Here is a 14178-nt window from a genome sequence, read left to right as displayed (position 1 = left end):
GTGATGCCTGATGTGACTGTAGCCCAGTGTAAAGTGAGATGCCTGATGTGACTGTAGCCCAGTGTGATGCCTGATGTGACTGTAGCCCTGTGTAAAGTCTGATGCCTGATGTTACTCTGTGGCCCAGGGTAAAGTGTGATGCCTGATGTGACTGTAGCCCAGTGAGATGCCTGATGTGACTCTAGAGCCCTGTGTAAAGTGTGATGCCTGATGTGACTGTAGCCCAGTGAGATGCCTGATGTGACTCTAGAGCCCTGTGTAAAGTGTGATGCCCATAGGAAAGCACAATATATATGGAATAGGGTTCTGTTTGAAACACACCCTTACACTCATCACAATATTCAGGTCCACCAGTCTTGTGCACAGTGATCAGTCTGGAAGCTTGTTATGATATATAGTACCTGTTTTAAAAGTCTGGACACATCTACTCAATCAAGTTTTTTTTTTTTTTTTTTTACTATTTTCTACATTGTAGAATAATAGTGAAGACATCAAACTATGAAATAACACATATGGAATCATGTAGTAACCCAACGTGTGTTAAACAAATCTAAATATATTTAGGATTTTCTTCAGTTGCCACCCTTTGCCTTGATGACAACTTTGCACACTCTTGACATTCTCTCAACCAGCTTCACCTGGAATGCTTTTCCAACAGTCTTGAAGGAGTTCCCACATATGCTGAGAACTTGTTGGCTGCTCTTCCGTTAACTCTACGGTCCAACTCATCCCAAACCATCTCAAGTGGGTTGAGATCGGGGGATTGTGGAGGCCAGGTCATCTGATGCAGCACTCCATCACTCTCCTTCTTGGTTAAATAGTCCTCACACCGCCTGGAGGTGTGTTGGGTCATTTTTATTATCTATTCATCGAACCTGGCAAGTCAGTTAAGAACAAATTATTTTTTACAATGACAGCCTACAAGGCGGCAAAAGGCCTCCAGCAGGGACAGAGGCTGGGATTAGTAGTGCACACTATTTGGGATACTACCTTTGTGAATAAGGACCCTGGTCTGTAGCTCTGTGAATAAGGACCCTGGTCTGTAGCTCTGTGAATAAGGACCCTGGTCTGTAGCTCTGTGAATAAGGACCCTGGTCTGTAGCTCTGTGAATAAGGACCCTGGTCTGTAGCTCTGTGAATAAGGACCCTGGTCTGTAGCTCTGTGAATAAGGACCCTGGTCTGTAGCTCTGTGAATAAGGACCCTGGTCTGTAGCTCTGTGAATAAGGACCCTGGTCTGTAGCTCTGTGAATAAGGACCCTGGTCTGTAGCTCTGTGAATAAGGACCCTGGTCTGTAGCTCTGTGAATAGGGACCCTGGTCTGTAGCTCTGTGAATAGGGACCCTGGTCTGTAGCTCTGTGAATAAGGACCCTGGTCTGTAGCTCTGTGAATAAGGACCCTGGTCTGTAGCTCTGTGAATAAGGACCCTGGTCTGTAGCTCTGTGAATAAGGACCCTGGTCTGTAGCTCTGTGAATAAGGACCCTGGTCTGTAGCTCTGTGAATAAGGACCCTGGTCTGACCCTGGTCTGTAGCTCTGTGAATAAGGACCCTGGTCTGTAGCTCTGTGAATAGGGACCCTGGTCTGTAGCTCTGTGAATAGGGACCCTGGTCTGTAGCTCTGTGAATAAGGACCCTGGTCTGTAGCTCTGTGAATAAGGACCCTGGTCTGTAGCTCTGTGAATAAGGACCCTGGTCTGTAGCTCTGTGAATAAGGACCCTGGTCTGTAGCTCTGTGAATAAGGACCCTGGTCTGTAGCTCTGTGAATAAGGACCCTGGTCTGTAGCTCTGTGAATAAGGACCCTGGTCTGTAGCTCTGTGAATAAGGACCCTGGTCTGTAGCTTTGCTAGTTCTGTCAAGTCTGAATGAGGCTGCTCCTCCATGGTAACAGTAGACCAATGAGGCTGCTCCTCCATGGTAACAGTAGACCAATGAGGCTGCTCCTCCATGGTAACAGTCGGCCAATGAGGCTGCTCCTCCATGGTAACAGTCGGCCAATGAGGCTGCTCCTCCATGGTAACAGTAGACCAATGAGGCTGCTCCTCCATGGTAACAGTCGGCCAATGAGGCTGCTCCTCCATGGTAACAGTCGGCCAATGAGGTTGCCCATCCATGGTAACAGATGACCAATGAGGCTGCTCCTCCACGGTAACAGTGGGCCAATGAGGCTGCTCCTCCATGGTAACAGTCGGCCAATGAGGTTGCCCATCCACGGTAACAGATGACCAATGAGGCTGCTCCTCCATGGTAACAGTCGGCCAATGAGGCTGCTCCTCCATGGTAACAGTCGGCCAATGAGGCTGCTCCTCCATGGTAACAGTAGACCAATGAGGCTGCTCCTCCATGGTAACAGTCGGCCAATGAGGCTGCTCCTCCATGGTAACAGATGACCAATGAGGCTGCTCCTCCACGGTAACAGTGGGCCAATGAGGCTGCTCCTCCACGGTAACAGTGGGCCAATGAGGCTGCTCCTCCATGGTAACAGTCGGCCAATGAGGTTGCCCATCCACGGTAACAGATGACCAATGAGGCTGCTCCTCCATGGTAACAGTAGACCAATGAGGCTGCTCCTCCACGGTAACAGTGGGCCAATGAGGCTGCTCCTCCATTCTAACAGTAGCCACCCCACAGGACTGGCTCTTTTAGGAACCCCACAGGACTGGATCTTTTAGGAACCCTACAGGACTGGATCTTTTAGGAACCCTACAGGACTGGATCTTTTGGGAACCCTACAGGACTGGATCTTTTGGGAACCCTACAGGACTGGATCTTTTGGGAACCCCACAGGACTGGATCTTTTAGGAACCCCACAGGACTGGCTCTTTTAGGAACCCCACAGGACTGGCTCTTTTAGGAACCCCACAGGACTGGCTCTTTTAGGAACCCCACAGGACTGGCTCTTTTAGGAACCCCACAGGACTGGCTCTTTTAAGAACCCCACAGGACTGGCTCTTTTAGGAACCCCACAGGACTGGCTCTTTTAGGAACCCCACAGGACTGGCTCTTTTAGGAACCCCACAGGACTGGCTCTTTTAAGAACCCCACAGGACTGGCTCTTTTGGGAACCCCACAGGACTGGCTCTTTTAGGAACCCCACAGGACTGGCTCTTTCGGAACCCCACAGGACTGGATCATTTAGGAACCCTAAAGGACTGGAATGTAAGACTGAGGGAACCGAGCTGAGGCCAGGGGGTACAGAGAGTGGAGGGCGGGGCAGTTTATCTCCTGTGTGTGTGTGAGAGAGAGAGCAAAGCTTTAGGGGGTAAATGAGGGTTCAGAGGGAGGTGGACCACGGCGAGGGAGGGGGCCTGTTTAAGGGTGCCACGCTGGGAGACAGACGGGTGTTACAACACAATCTACAGAGAGAGAGAAGGCTAACTGATAAACGCTAACAGAAAATAGGTGCATGAGCAAACGTCATTTCTCATCATTATCCGTGCGACCATGACAGGCACCGGAGAGGAGAGGCAATATCATCAGAGGGCCTCTGCTCCCTGATTGGGTTATTTGTCCGCTCTTATGCAAATGAGACGGGACAGAGGCTGCCGGGAGCAGTCGAGTGGGACGCTCCTTCACAGCAGGACAGGCAGGTGTACAGGACAAGCAGACAGTTATAGGTCCTTCACGACAGGACAGGTAGGTTTGTACAGGACAGGTAGGTTTGTACAGGACAGGTAGGTTTGTACAGGACAGGTAGGTTTGTACAGGACAGGTAGGTGTACAGGACAGGTAGGTTGTACAGGACAGGTAGGTGTACAGGACAAGCAGACAGTTATAGGTCCTTCACAGCAGGACAGGTAGGTTTGTACAGGACAGGTAGGTGTACAGGACAGGTAGGTTGTACAGGACAGGTAGGTGTACAGGACAAGCAGACAGTTATAGGTCCTTCACAGCAGGACAGGTAGGTTGTACAGGACAGGTAGGTTGTACAGGACAGGTAGGTTGTACAGGACAGGTAGGTTTGTACAGGACAGGTAGGTTGTACAGGACAGGTACAGCACCTTCACAAAGTATTCACACCCCTCGACTTTTTCCACAATTCAAAATGTATTCAAATAATAACAATTATCACTGGTCTACAGACAATACACAATATTTGCTAATGCGTGGAGCTAGAGGCGTCACTACAGACCCAGGGTTCGATCACGGGCTGTGTGACACCCGGCCTTGATCGGGAGTCCCGTAGGGCGGCACACAATTGACCCAACGCCGTCTGGGTTTGGGGCGTCATTGTAAAATAACAATTTGTTCTTAATTGATTTGCCTATTTCAATAAAAAAAAAGGTTCAATAAAATATGAAGCAGTTTCTTTTATAAATTTAATTAAAAAGATGAAAACTGAAATGTCGAGTCAAGTGTTCAACTCCTTTGTTACGGAAAGGAGCCTAAATACGTTTAGGAGTAAAAAATGTGCTTTTAACAAGTCACATAATAGGTTTAATGGACTCAGTCTGTGTCCAATAAAAGTGTTTAACATGATTTTTGAATGACTACCTCATCTCCGTACCCCACACATACAGATAATTGTAAGGTCCTTCAGTCGAGCAGTGAAATTCAAACACGGATTCAACCACAAAGACCAGGGAGTTTTTCCAATCCTCACAAAGAGGGGCACCTATTGGTAGATGGGTAAAAAATAAATAAAAAGCAGACATTGAATATCCCTTTGAGCTTGGTGAAGTTATTCATTACACTTTGGATGGTGTATCAATACAACCAGTCACTACAGAGATACAGGCGTCCTTCTTAACTCAGTTGCCAGTGAGGAAGGAAACCACTCAGTGATTTCACCAGGCCAATGGTGACTTTTAAAAACAGGTACAGAGTTTAATGGCTGTGATAGGAGAAAACTGAGGATGGATCAACATTGTAGTTACTCTACAATACTAACCTAAATGACAGAATGAAAAGAAGGAAGCCTGTACAGAATAACAAATATTCCAAAACTTGTTTGCAACAAGGCACTAAAGTAATACTTCAAAAAAATGTGGCAAAAAATATATTTTTTGTCCTGAATACAAAGATTTACATTTAGGGAAATCCAATGCAACACATTACTGAGTACCACTCTCCATATTTTGAAGCATAGTGGTGGCCGCATCATGTTATGGGTATACTTGTAATTGTTAAGGACTGGGGAGTTTTTCAGGATAAAAATTAAACAGACTGGAGATAAACACAGGAAGAATCCTAGAGGAAAACCTGGTTCAGTTTCAGCTTTCCACCAGACACTGGGAGAGGAGTTCACCTTTCATCAGGACAATAAACCTAAAACACAAGGTCAAAATCTACACTGGAGTTGCTTACCAAGAAGACAGTGAATGTTCCCGAATGGCCGAGTTACTGCTGACCAAAATCTACTTCACAATCTATGTCAAGACCTGAAAATAGTTGAGTAGCAATGATCAACAACCAATGAGACAGATCTTGAAGAAGATTGAAAATAATAAAATGTTCCACAATCTCTTGGAATCTTACCCAGAATGCCTCACAGCTGGGATCATCGCCTAAAGGTGCTTCTACAAAGTACCGACTCTGGGGGGTGTGAGAACTTATGTAAATGAGACGTTACTGTATTTCTGTAATACAAACAATAAAATGGCATCGAAAAACATGTTTTCACTTTGTCATTATGGGATGTTGAGTGTAGATGGGCCGGGACAGGTAGGTGTGTAGATGGGCCGGGACAGGTAGGTGTGTAGATGGGCCAGGACAGGTAGGTGTGTAGATGGGCCAGGACAGGTAGGTGTGCAGATGGGTTGGGACAGGTAGGTGTGCAGATGGGTCAGGACAGGCAGGTGTGTTGATGGGTCAGGACAGGTAGGAGAACAGCCAGGACAGGTAGGTGTGTTGATGGGTCAGGACAGGTAGGAGAACAGCCAGGACAGGTAGGTGTGTTGATGGGTCAGGAAAGGTAGGTGTACATTCAGGACAGGTAGGAGAACAGCCAGGACAGGCAGGTGTGTAGATGGGTCAGGACAGGTAGGAGAACAGCCTCAACAACCTGTTAAATAGACACATTAAAAGTGCTACAGGACCTCCATTGAAACGGTCTCATCATTACTCAGAGAAGTGACCATGTATACATGTTTTATATATACACACACACACAACTGACCACAAATGTATTACAAATCTTGTCATTAACATTTCAAAAAGTAAAATCCTAAATCTTAAATCAGGAGAGAAAGTGTGCTGTCTGCCGATCACGTCCCGATGTCCTCTGGTCCCAGATCTAAGAGACATCACGGTCTTGTTGTCCTCTGGTCCCAGATCTAAGAGACATCACGGTCCTGTTGTCCTCTGGTCCCAGATCTAAGAGACATCATGGTCTTGTTGTCCTCTGGTCCCAGATCTAAGAGACATCACGGTCCTGTTGTCCTCTGGTCCCAGATCTAAGAGACATCATGTTGTCCTCTGGTCCCAGATCTAAGAGACATCACGGTCCTGTTGTCCTCTGGTCCCAGATCTAAGAGACATCACGGTCCTGTTGTCCTCTGGTCCCAGATCTAAGAGACATCACGGTCCCGTTGTCCTCTGGTCCCAGATCTAAGAGACATCACGGTCCCGTTGTCCTCTGGTCCCAGATCTAAGAGACATCATGTTGTCCTCTGGTCCCAGATCTAAGAGACATCACGGTCCTGTTGTCCTCTGGTCCCAGATCTAAGAGACATCATGGTCTTGTTGTCCTCTGGTCCCAGATCTAAGAGACATCACGGTTCTGTTGTCCTCTGGTCCCAGATCTAAGAGACATCACGGTCTTGTTGTCCTCTGGTCCCAGATCTAAGAGACATCATGGTCCTGTTGTCCTCTGGTCCCAGATCTAAGAGACATCACGGTCTTGTTGTCCTCTGGTCCCAGATCTAAGAGACATCATGTTGTCCTCTGGTCCCAGATCTAAGAGACATCACGGTCCTGTTGTCCTCTGGTCCCAGATCTAAGAGACATCATGGTCTTGTTGTCCTCTGGTCCCAGATCTAAGAGACATCACGGTCCCGTTGTCCTCTGGTCCCAGATCTAAGAGACATCACGGTCCTGTTGTCCTCTGGTCCCAGATCTAAGAGACATCACGGTCCCGTTGTCCTCTGGTCCCAGATCTAAGAGACATCACGGTCTTGTTGTCCTCTGGTCCCAGATCTAAGAGACATCATGTTGTCCTCTGGTCCCAGATCTAAGAGACATCACGGTCCTGTTGTCCTCTGGTCCCAGATCTAAGAGACATCATGGTCTTGTTGTCCTCTGGTCCCAGATCTAAGAGACATCACGGTTCTGTTGTCCTCTGGTCCCAGATCTAAGAGACATCACGGTCTTGTTGTCCTCTGGTCCCAGATCTAAGAGACATCATGGTCCTGTTGTCCTCTGGTCCCAGATCTAAGAGACATCACGGTCCTGTTGTCCTCTGGTCCCAGATCTAAGAGACATCACGGTCCCGTTGTCCTCTGGTCCCAGATCTAAGAGACATCACGGTCTTGTTGTCCTCTGGTCCCAGATCTAAGAGACATCATGTTGTCCTCTGGTCCCAGATCTAAGAGACATCACGGTCCTGTTGTCCTCTGGTCCCAGATCTAAGAGACATCACGGTCCTGTTGTCCTCTGGTCCCAGATCTAAGAGACATCATGTTGTCCTCTGGTCCCAGATCTAAGAGACATCACGGTCCTGTTGTCCTCTGGTCCCAGATCTAAGAGACATCACGTCCTGTTGTCCTCTGGTCCCAGATCTAAGAGACATCACGGTCCTGTTGTCCTCTGGTCCCAGATCTAAGAGACATCACGTCCTGTTGTCCTCTGGTCCCAGATCTAAGAGACATCACGGTCCTGTTGTCCTCTGGTCCCAGATCTAAGAGACATCATGTTGTCCTCTGGTCCCAGGTCTAAGAGACATCACGGTCCTGTTGTCCTCTGGTCCCAGATCTAAGAGACATCACGGTCCTGTTGTCCTCTGGTCCCAGATCTAAGAGACATCATGTTGTCCTCTGGTCCCAGGTCTAAGAGACATCACGGTCCTGTTGTCCTCTGGTCCCAGATCTAAGAGACATCACGGTCCTGTTGTCCTCTGGTCCCAGATCTAAGAGACATCACGGTCCCGTTGTCCTCTGGTCCCAGATCTAAGAGACATCATGTTGTCCTCTGGTCCCAGATCTAAGAGACATCACGGTCCTGTTGTCCTCTGGTCCCAGATCTAAGAGACATCACGTCCTGTTGTCCTCTGGTCCCAGATCTAAGAGACATCACGGTCCTGTTGTCCTCTGGTCCCAGATCTAAGAGACATCACGGTCCTGTTGTCCTCTGGTCCCAGATCTAAGAGACATCACGTCCTGTTGTCCTCTGGTCCCAGATCTAAGAGACATCACGGTCCTGTTGTCCTCTGGTCCCAGATCTAAGAGACATCATGTTGTCCTCTGGTCCCAGATCTAAGAGACATCACGGTCCTGTTGTCCTCTGGTCCCAGATCTAAGAGACATCATGTTGTCCTCTGGTCCCAGATCTAAGAGACATCATGTTGTCCTCTGGTCCCAGATCTAAGAGACATCACGGTCCTGTTGTCCTCTGGTCCCAGATCTAAGAGACATCACGGTCCTGTTGTCCTCTGGTCCCAGATCTAAGAGACATCACGGTCCTGTTGTCCTCTGGTCCCAGATCTAAGAGACATCACGTCCTGTTGTCCTCTGGTCCCAGATCTAAGAGACATCACGGTCCTGTTGTCCTCTGGTCCCAGATCTAAGAGACATCATGTTGTCCTCTGGTCCCAGGTCTAAGAGACATCACGGTCCTGTTGTCCTCTGGTCCCAGATCTAAGAGACATCACGGTCCTGTTGTCCTCTGGTCCCAGATCTAAGAGACATCATGTTGTCCTCTGGTCCCAGGTCTAAGAGACATCACGGTCCTGTTGTCCTCTGGTCCCAGATCTAAGAACATCACGGTCCTGTTGTCCTCTGGTCCCAGATCTAAGAGACATCACGGTCCCGTTGTCCTCTGGTCCCAGATCTAAGAGACATCATGTTGTCCTCTGGTCCCAGATCTAAGAGACATCACGGTCCTGTTGTCCTCTGGTCCCAGATCTAAGAGACATCACGGTCCTGTTGTCCTCTGGTCCCAGATCTAAGAGACATCACGGTCCTGTTGTCCTCTGGTCCCAGATCTAAGAGACATCACGTCCTGTTGTCCTCTGGTCCCAGATCTAAGAGACATCACGGTCCCGTTGTCCTCTGGTCCCAGATCTAAGAGACATCACGGTCCTGTTGTCCTCTGGTCCCAGATCTAAGAGACATCACGTCCTGTTGTCCTCTGGTCCCAGATCTAAGAGACATCACGGTCTTGTTGTCCTCTGGTCCCAGATCTAAGAGACATCACGGTCTTGTTGTCCCAGATCTAAGAGACATCATGTCCTGTTGCCCCAAATCTAAGAGACAACAGGATGTGATAACCACACAGTTTAGCATTACGGAGATACCACACCAAGAGATAACGGTGAGCTTTGTGGTTACGGAGATACCACACCATGAGGTAACCACACAGCTCACCATTATGGAGATACCACAAAGCTCACCGTTATGGGGATACCACAAAGCTCACCGTTACGGAGATACCACACTAAGAGATAACCACAAAGCTCACCGTTATGGAGATACCACACAGCTCACCATTATGGAGATACCACACCAAGAGATAACCACAAAGCTCACCATTATGGAGATACCACAAAGCTCACCATTATGGAGATACCACACAGCTCACCGTTATGGAGATACCACACCAAGAGATAACCACACAGTTTACCGTTACGGAGGTACCACACAGCTCACCATTATGGAGATACCACACCAAGAGAAACATAACTTACCGTTAAGGAGATACCACAGAGCTCACCGTTACGGAGATACCACACCGCTCACCATTACAGAGATACCACACCAAGAGAAACATAACTTACCGTTAAGGAGATACCACAGAGCTCACCATTACAGAGATACCACAAAGCTCACCGTTACGGAGACACTACACAGTTTACCGTTACGGAGATACCACACCAAGAGAAACAGAACTTACCATTAAGGAGATACCACAGAGCTCACCGTTACAGAGATACCACACCAAGAGGTAACCACACAGTTTACCGTTACGGAGATACCACACATAGAGAAACAGAACTTACCATTAAGGAGATACCACACAGCTTACCGTTACGGAGACACCACACAGCTCACCATTACGGAGATACCACACCAAGAGATAAACAGAACTCACCGTTACGGAGATCCCACACAGTCTTTCTGACGTCGAGCCTCACCAAGTGGAAAATAGTTCTTGCCTTACCACATTTTGTTTTAATGGTAAATGTAAAACCACATGGAAATTTGCTCTTTTTGTGAAACTTTTTTTTTATTTTAATGGTCTTTATTTTGTCAGCTCTTTTTGTGGGATGTGTTTTATTAGCTGGTTTTGTTTCATCAATGGCATCACAGCTGCAGGGTTTTTTTCATTTTTTTTTCAGCTGATTTTTTTATTTTTTGACCATTTGAAAGTCTTTATTTTATTTTTTTGACATTTCAAAAATAAATTCAAGAAAGAATCCCGAAGCAAAGCTGTCATTACAAATCATTAAAATCCAGACAGAGAATATTTACACAAGAAGCAATCTAATATCACACAGTCAAAACTCTCCGTCGTTTAGTTAAGTTCACCATTCTGTTCATAAACAGGCGTTTCAACACAACGACTCTTTATGTCATCATTTGATCTGATCAGTCAACGACCAATTGTTTTTCCTAAAGTAATCTAGTATCATTTCATTTCAATCCAATAAGCAAAAAATAAAAGAACTGTACCAATCTTCATGTTATTAAACTACTTTTACAAATTAAAAGCAGGAAGAAGAAAAATAACCAGTATATTTACATGAAACTCCCACACGACTTTGTCTAGTAATCTTCTGAATCGCCACAACAGAATGAATTAACTGTTGAGGTTCTGACCTATTGTGAAATGCATCTAGTAGTTGAAAAAAAAAAAAAAAACAGCCAATCAGAAACTGTCAAAAAAAAAAAAACAGCCAATCAGAAACTGTAAAAAAAAAAAAAAAAAAAAAAAAAAAAATTGCGTTAGCATTTTTTCCAATCAGGGCTGTCTTCATCTGCGCCAGGGGCGGGTTCGTTGTCGTCATCCTCCTCGTCGTAGTCCTGGAGCAACGCATCATCAATCAGCGACTCTTCCTGGAACTACAAAAAAGGGACAAGACAAGACTTTAATAAAGAAAGAAAAACAACAGAGCTAATCTCTGGCCATCCTAAATCCTCCTTAATCTGGCCAAATGTTACGCCCACCGGACATTATTTTCTTTACATTGGAGTCATTAAGCAGACACTCTTATCCAGAGACAGGAGAAATTAACGTTAAATGCCTTGCTCTTAAGGACACAGAGATTTTTCACCTAGTCGGCTGGGGGGTTTCGAACCAGCAATCTTTTCGGGTTTACTGATCCAGAACAACACGTTGGGGACTGTCTGATTGGTCCAGAAACTAATGGGTTGGGACAGAGCCAGAACAACACGCTGGGGACTGTCTGATTGGTCCAGAAACGGATGGGTTGGGACAGAGCCAGAACAACACGCTGGGGACTGTCTGATTGGTCCAGAAACTAATGGGTTGGGACAGAGCCAGAACAACACGCTGGGGACTGTCTGATTGGTCCAGAAACTAATGGGTTGGGACAGAGCCAGAACAACACGTTGGGGACTGTCTGATTGGTCCAGAAACTAATGGGTTGGGACAGAGCCAGAACAACACGTTGGGGACTGTCTGATTGGTCCAGAAACTAATGGGTTGGGACAGAGCCAGAACAACACGTTGGGGACTGTCTGATTGGTCCAGAAACTAATGGGTTGGGACAGAGCCAGAACAACACGCTGGGGACTGTCTGATTGGTCCAGAAACTAATGGGTTGGGACAGAGCCAGAACAACACGCTGGGGACTGTCTGATTGGTCCAGAAACTAAATGGGTTGGGACAGAGCCAGAACAACACGCTGGGGACTGTCTGATTGGTCCAGAAACTAATGGGTTGGAACAGAGCCAGAACAACACGTTGGGGACTGTCTGATTGGTCCAGAAACTAATGGGTTGGGACAGAGCCAGAACAACACGCTGGGGACTGTCTGATTGGTCCAGAAACTAATGGGTTGGGACTGGCCCTCCAACACCACTTCCAGCAGCATCTGGTCTCCCATCCAGGGACTGACCAGGACCAACCCTGCTTAGCTTCAGAGGCAACCCAGTGGTGGGATTCAGGGTGGGATGCTGCTGGAGAAAAGCCTTAGCTGTGAAGCGCTGTGCCCAGACACACACACACACACACTTCCCCAAACCATAAGCGACACATCGTAGTCCACAACTGGCAAAACAACATTCCACCTTCACCTCGTCGTGATCAGTCTCCTGCTCATCGGGCTCCTGGGAGGTCAGGGAGACGGCAGGCTTGTGCCAGGACAGACGCAGATCACTGCCGTTCAGACGGACGCTGTGTAGCGCCGCCTAGCGGAGGGCGGAGGACGGAGAGGGGGAACACAGGAGAGGACAGGAAGGGAGAGAGAGAGAGAGAGAGGAAGACACATGAGAGAACGAGGAGGAGAATGACTGTCTAACGTTGCAGCACTGGGTTGAAAACGTCCGGTTTGAGTCACGAGGTTGAAAAGTGTTTTACCTGTTCAGCCTCTGGTCTGCTCCTGTAGGTGATAACAGCCAGACAGGTTGTCTCGTCTATATGACAGTCTTCTAACTCTCCAAATTGCTTGAGAAAAAGGGAAAACAACAAGACTGGAATGAGATGAAAGATGGGAGTGAGGTGAAGACACACCGGTCTCCTCGTCCCAGAGTCTGAACTCATTCATTCACCCGAGCAAACAGGTATCAGAGCACTGCTGACGACCATTTTGTTTTCAACAATTCAACAGCAATTTTCTATTTTTCCCACCAAAACATCACATAAAGCCCGCCAACAAACATTCCTAATGTAATTCATATAAACCAGGACAGGGTTCCTTAAAACTAGTTTAAAACCAGGACAGGGTTCCTTAAAACTAGTTTAAAACCAGACTAGGTTCATTAAAACTAGTTTAAAACCACCAGACTGGGTTCATTAAAACTAGTTTAAAACCACCAGACTGGGTTCATTAAAACTAGTTTAAAACCACCAGACTGGGTTCATTAAAACTAGTTTAAAACCACCAGACTGGGTTCATTAAAACTAGTTTAAAACCAGACTGGGTTCATTAAAACTAGTTTAAAACCAGACAGGGTTCACTAAAACTAGTTTAAACCAGACAGGGTTCATTAAAACTAGTTTAAAACCAACAGGGTTCATTAGAACTAGTTTAAACCAGACTGGGTTCACTAAAACTAGTTTAAAACCAGACAGGGTTCACTAAAACTAGTTTAAACCAGACTGGGTTCATTAAAACTAGTTTAAAACCAACAGGGTTCATTAGAACTAGTTTAAACCAGACTGGGTTCACCAAAACTAGTTTAAACCAGACAGGGTTCATTAGAACTAGTTTAAAACCAGACAGGGTTCACTAAAACTAGTTTAAAACCAGACAGGGTTCACTAAAACTAGTTTAAACCAGACAGGGTTCATTAAAACTAGTTTAAAACCAACAGGGTTCATTAGAACTAGTTTAAACCAGACTGGGTTCACTAAAACTAGTTTAAACCAGACAGGGTTCATTAAAACTAGTTTAAAACCAACAGGGTTCATTAAAACTAGTTTAAACCAGACAGGGTTCATTAAAACTAGTTTAAAACCAACAGGGTTTATTAGAACTAGTTTAAACCAGACTGGGTTCACTAAAACTAGTTTAAACCAGACAGGGTTCATTAAAACTAGTTTAAAACCAGACAGGGTTCACTAAAACTAGTTTAAACCAGGCAGGGTTCACTAAAACTGGATTAAACCAGACAGGGTTCATTAAAACTAGTTTAAACCAGACAGGGTTCACTAAAACTAGTTTAAACCAGACAGGGTTCATTAAAACTAGTTTAAACCAGACAGGGTTCATTAAAACTAGTTTAAACCAGACAGGGTTCATTAAAACTAGTTTAAACCAGACAGGGTTCATTAAAACTAGTTTAAACCAGACAGGGTTCATTAAAACTAGTTTTAAACCAGACAGGGTTCATTAAAACT

The 14178-nt window shown here is 46.3% G+C and overlaps 1 protein-coding gene and 1 pseudogene across 1 annotated transcript in view; both read right to left on the bottom strand.

Annotated features, from left to right (window-relative positions):
- The window catches only part of LOC135543113 (GPALPP motifs-containing protein 1-like), a 146747-nt gene that overhangs the window by 53272 nt on the left and 79297 nt on the right, over window positions 1–14178 (bottom strand). The window lies entirely within an intron of this gene.
- The window catches only part of LOC135543102 (RNA-binding protein 26-like), a 41972-nt pseudogene continuing 38893 nt past the window's right edge, over window positions 11100–14178 (bottom strand).

Source organism: Oncorhynchus masou, chromosome 7 (genome assembly GCF_036934945.1).
Source record: "Oncorhynchus masou masou isolate Uvic2021 chromosome 7, UVic_Omas_1.1, whole genome shotgun sequence".
Classification (NCBI taxonomy): domain Eukaryota; kingdom Metazoa; phylum Chordata; class Actinopteri; order Salmoniformes; family Salmonidae; genus Oncorhynchus; species Oncorhynchus masou.
Note: the sequence above shows the minus strand (reverse complement) of the source record. Positions and strands in the feature narration are given on the sequence as shown.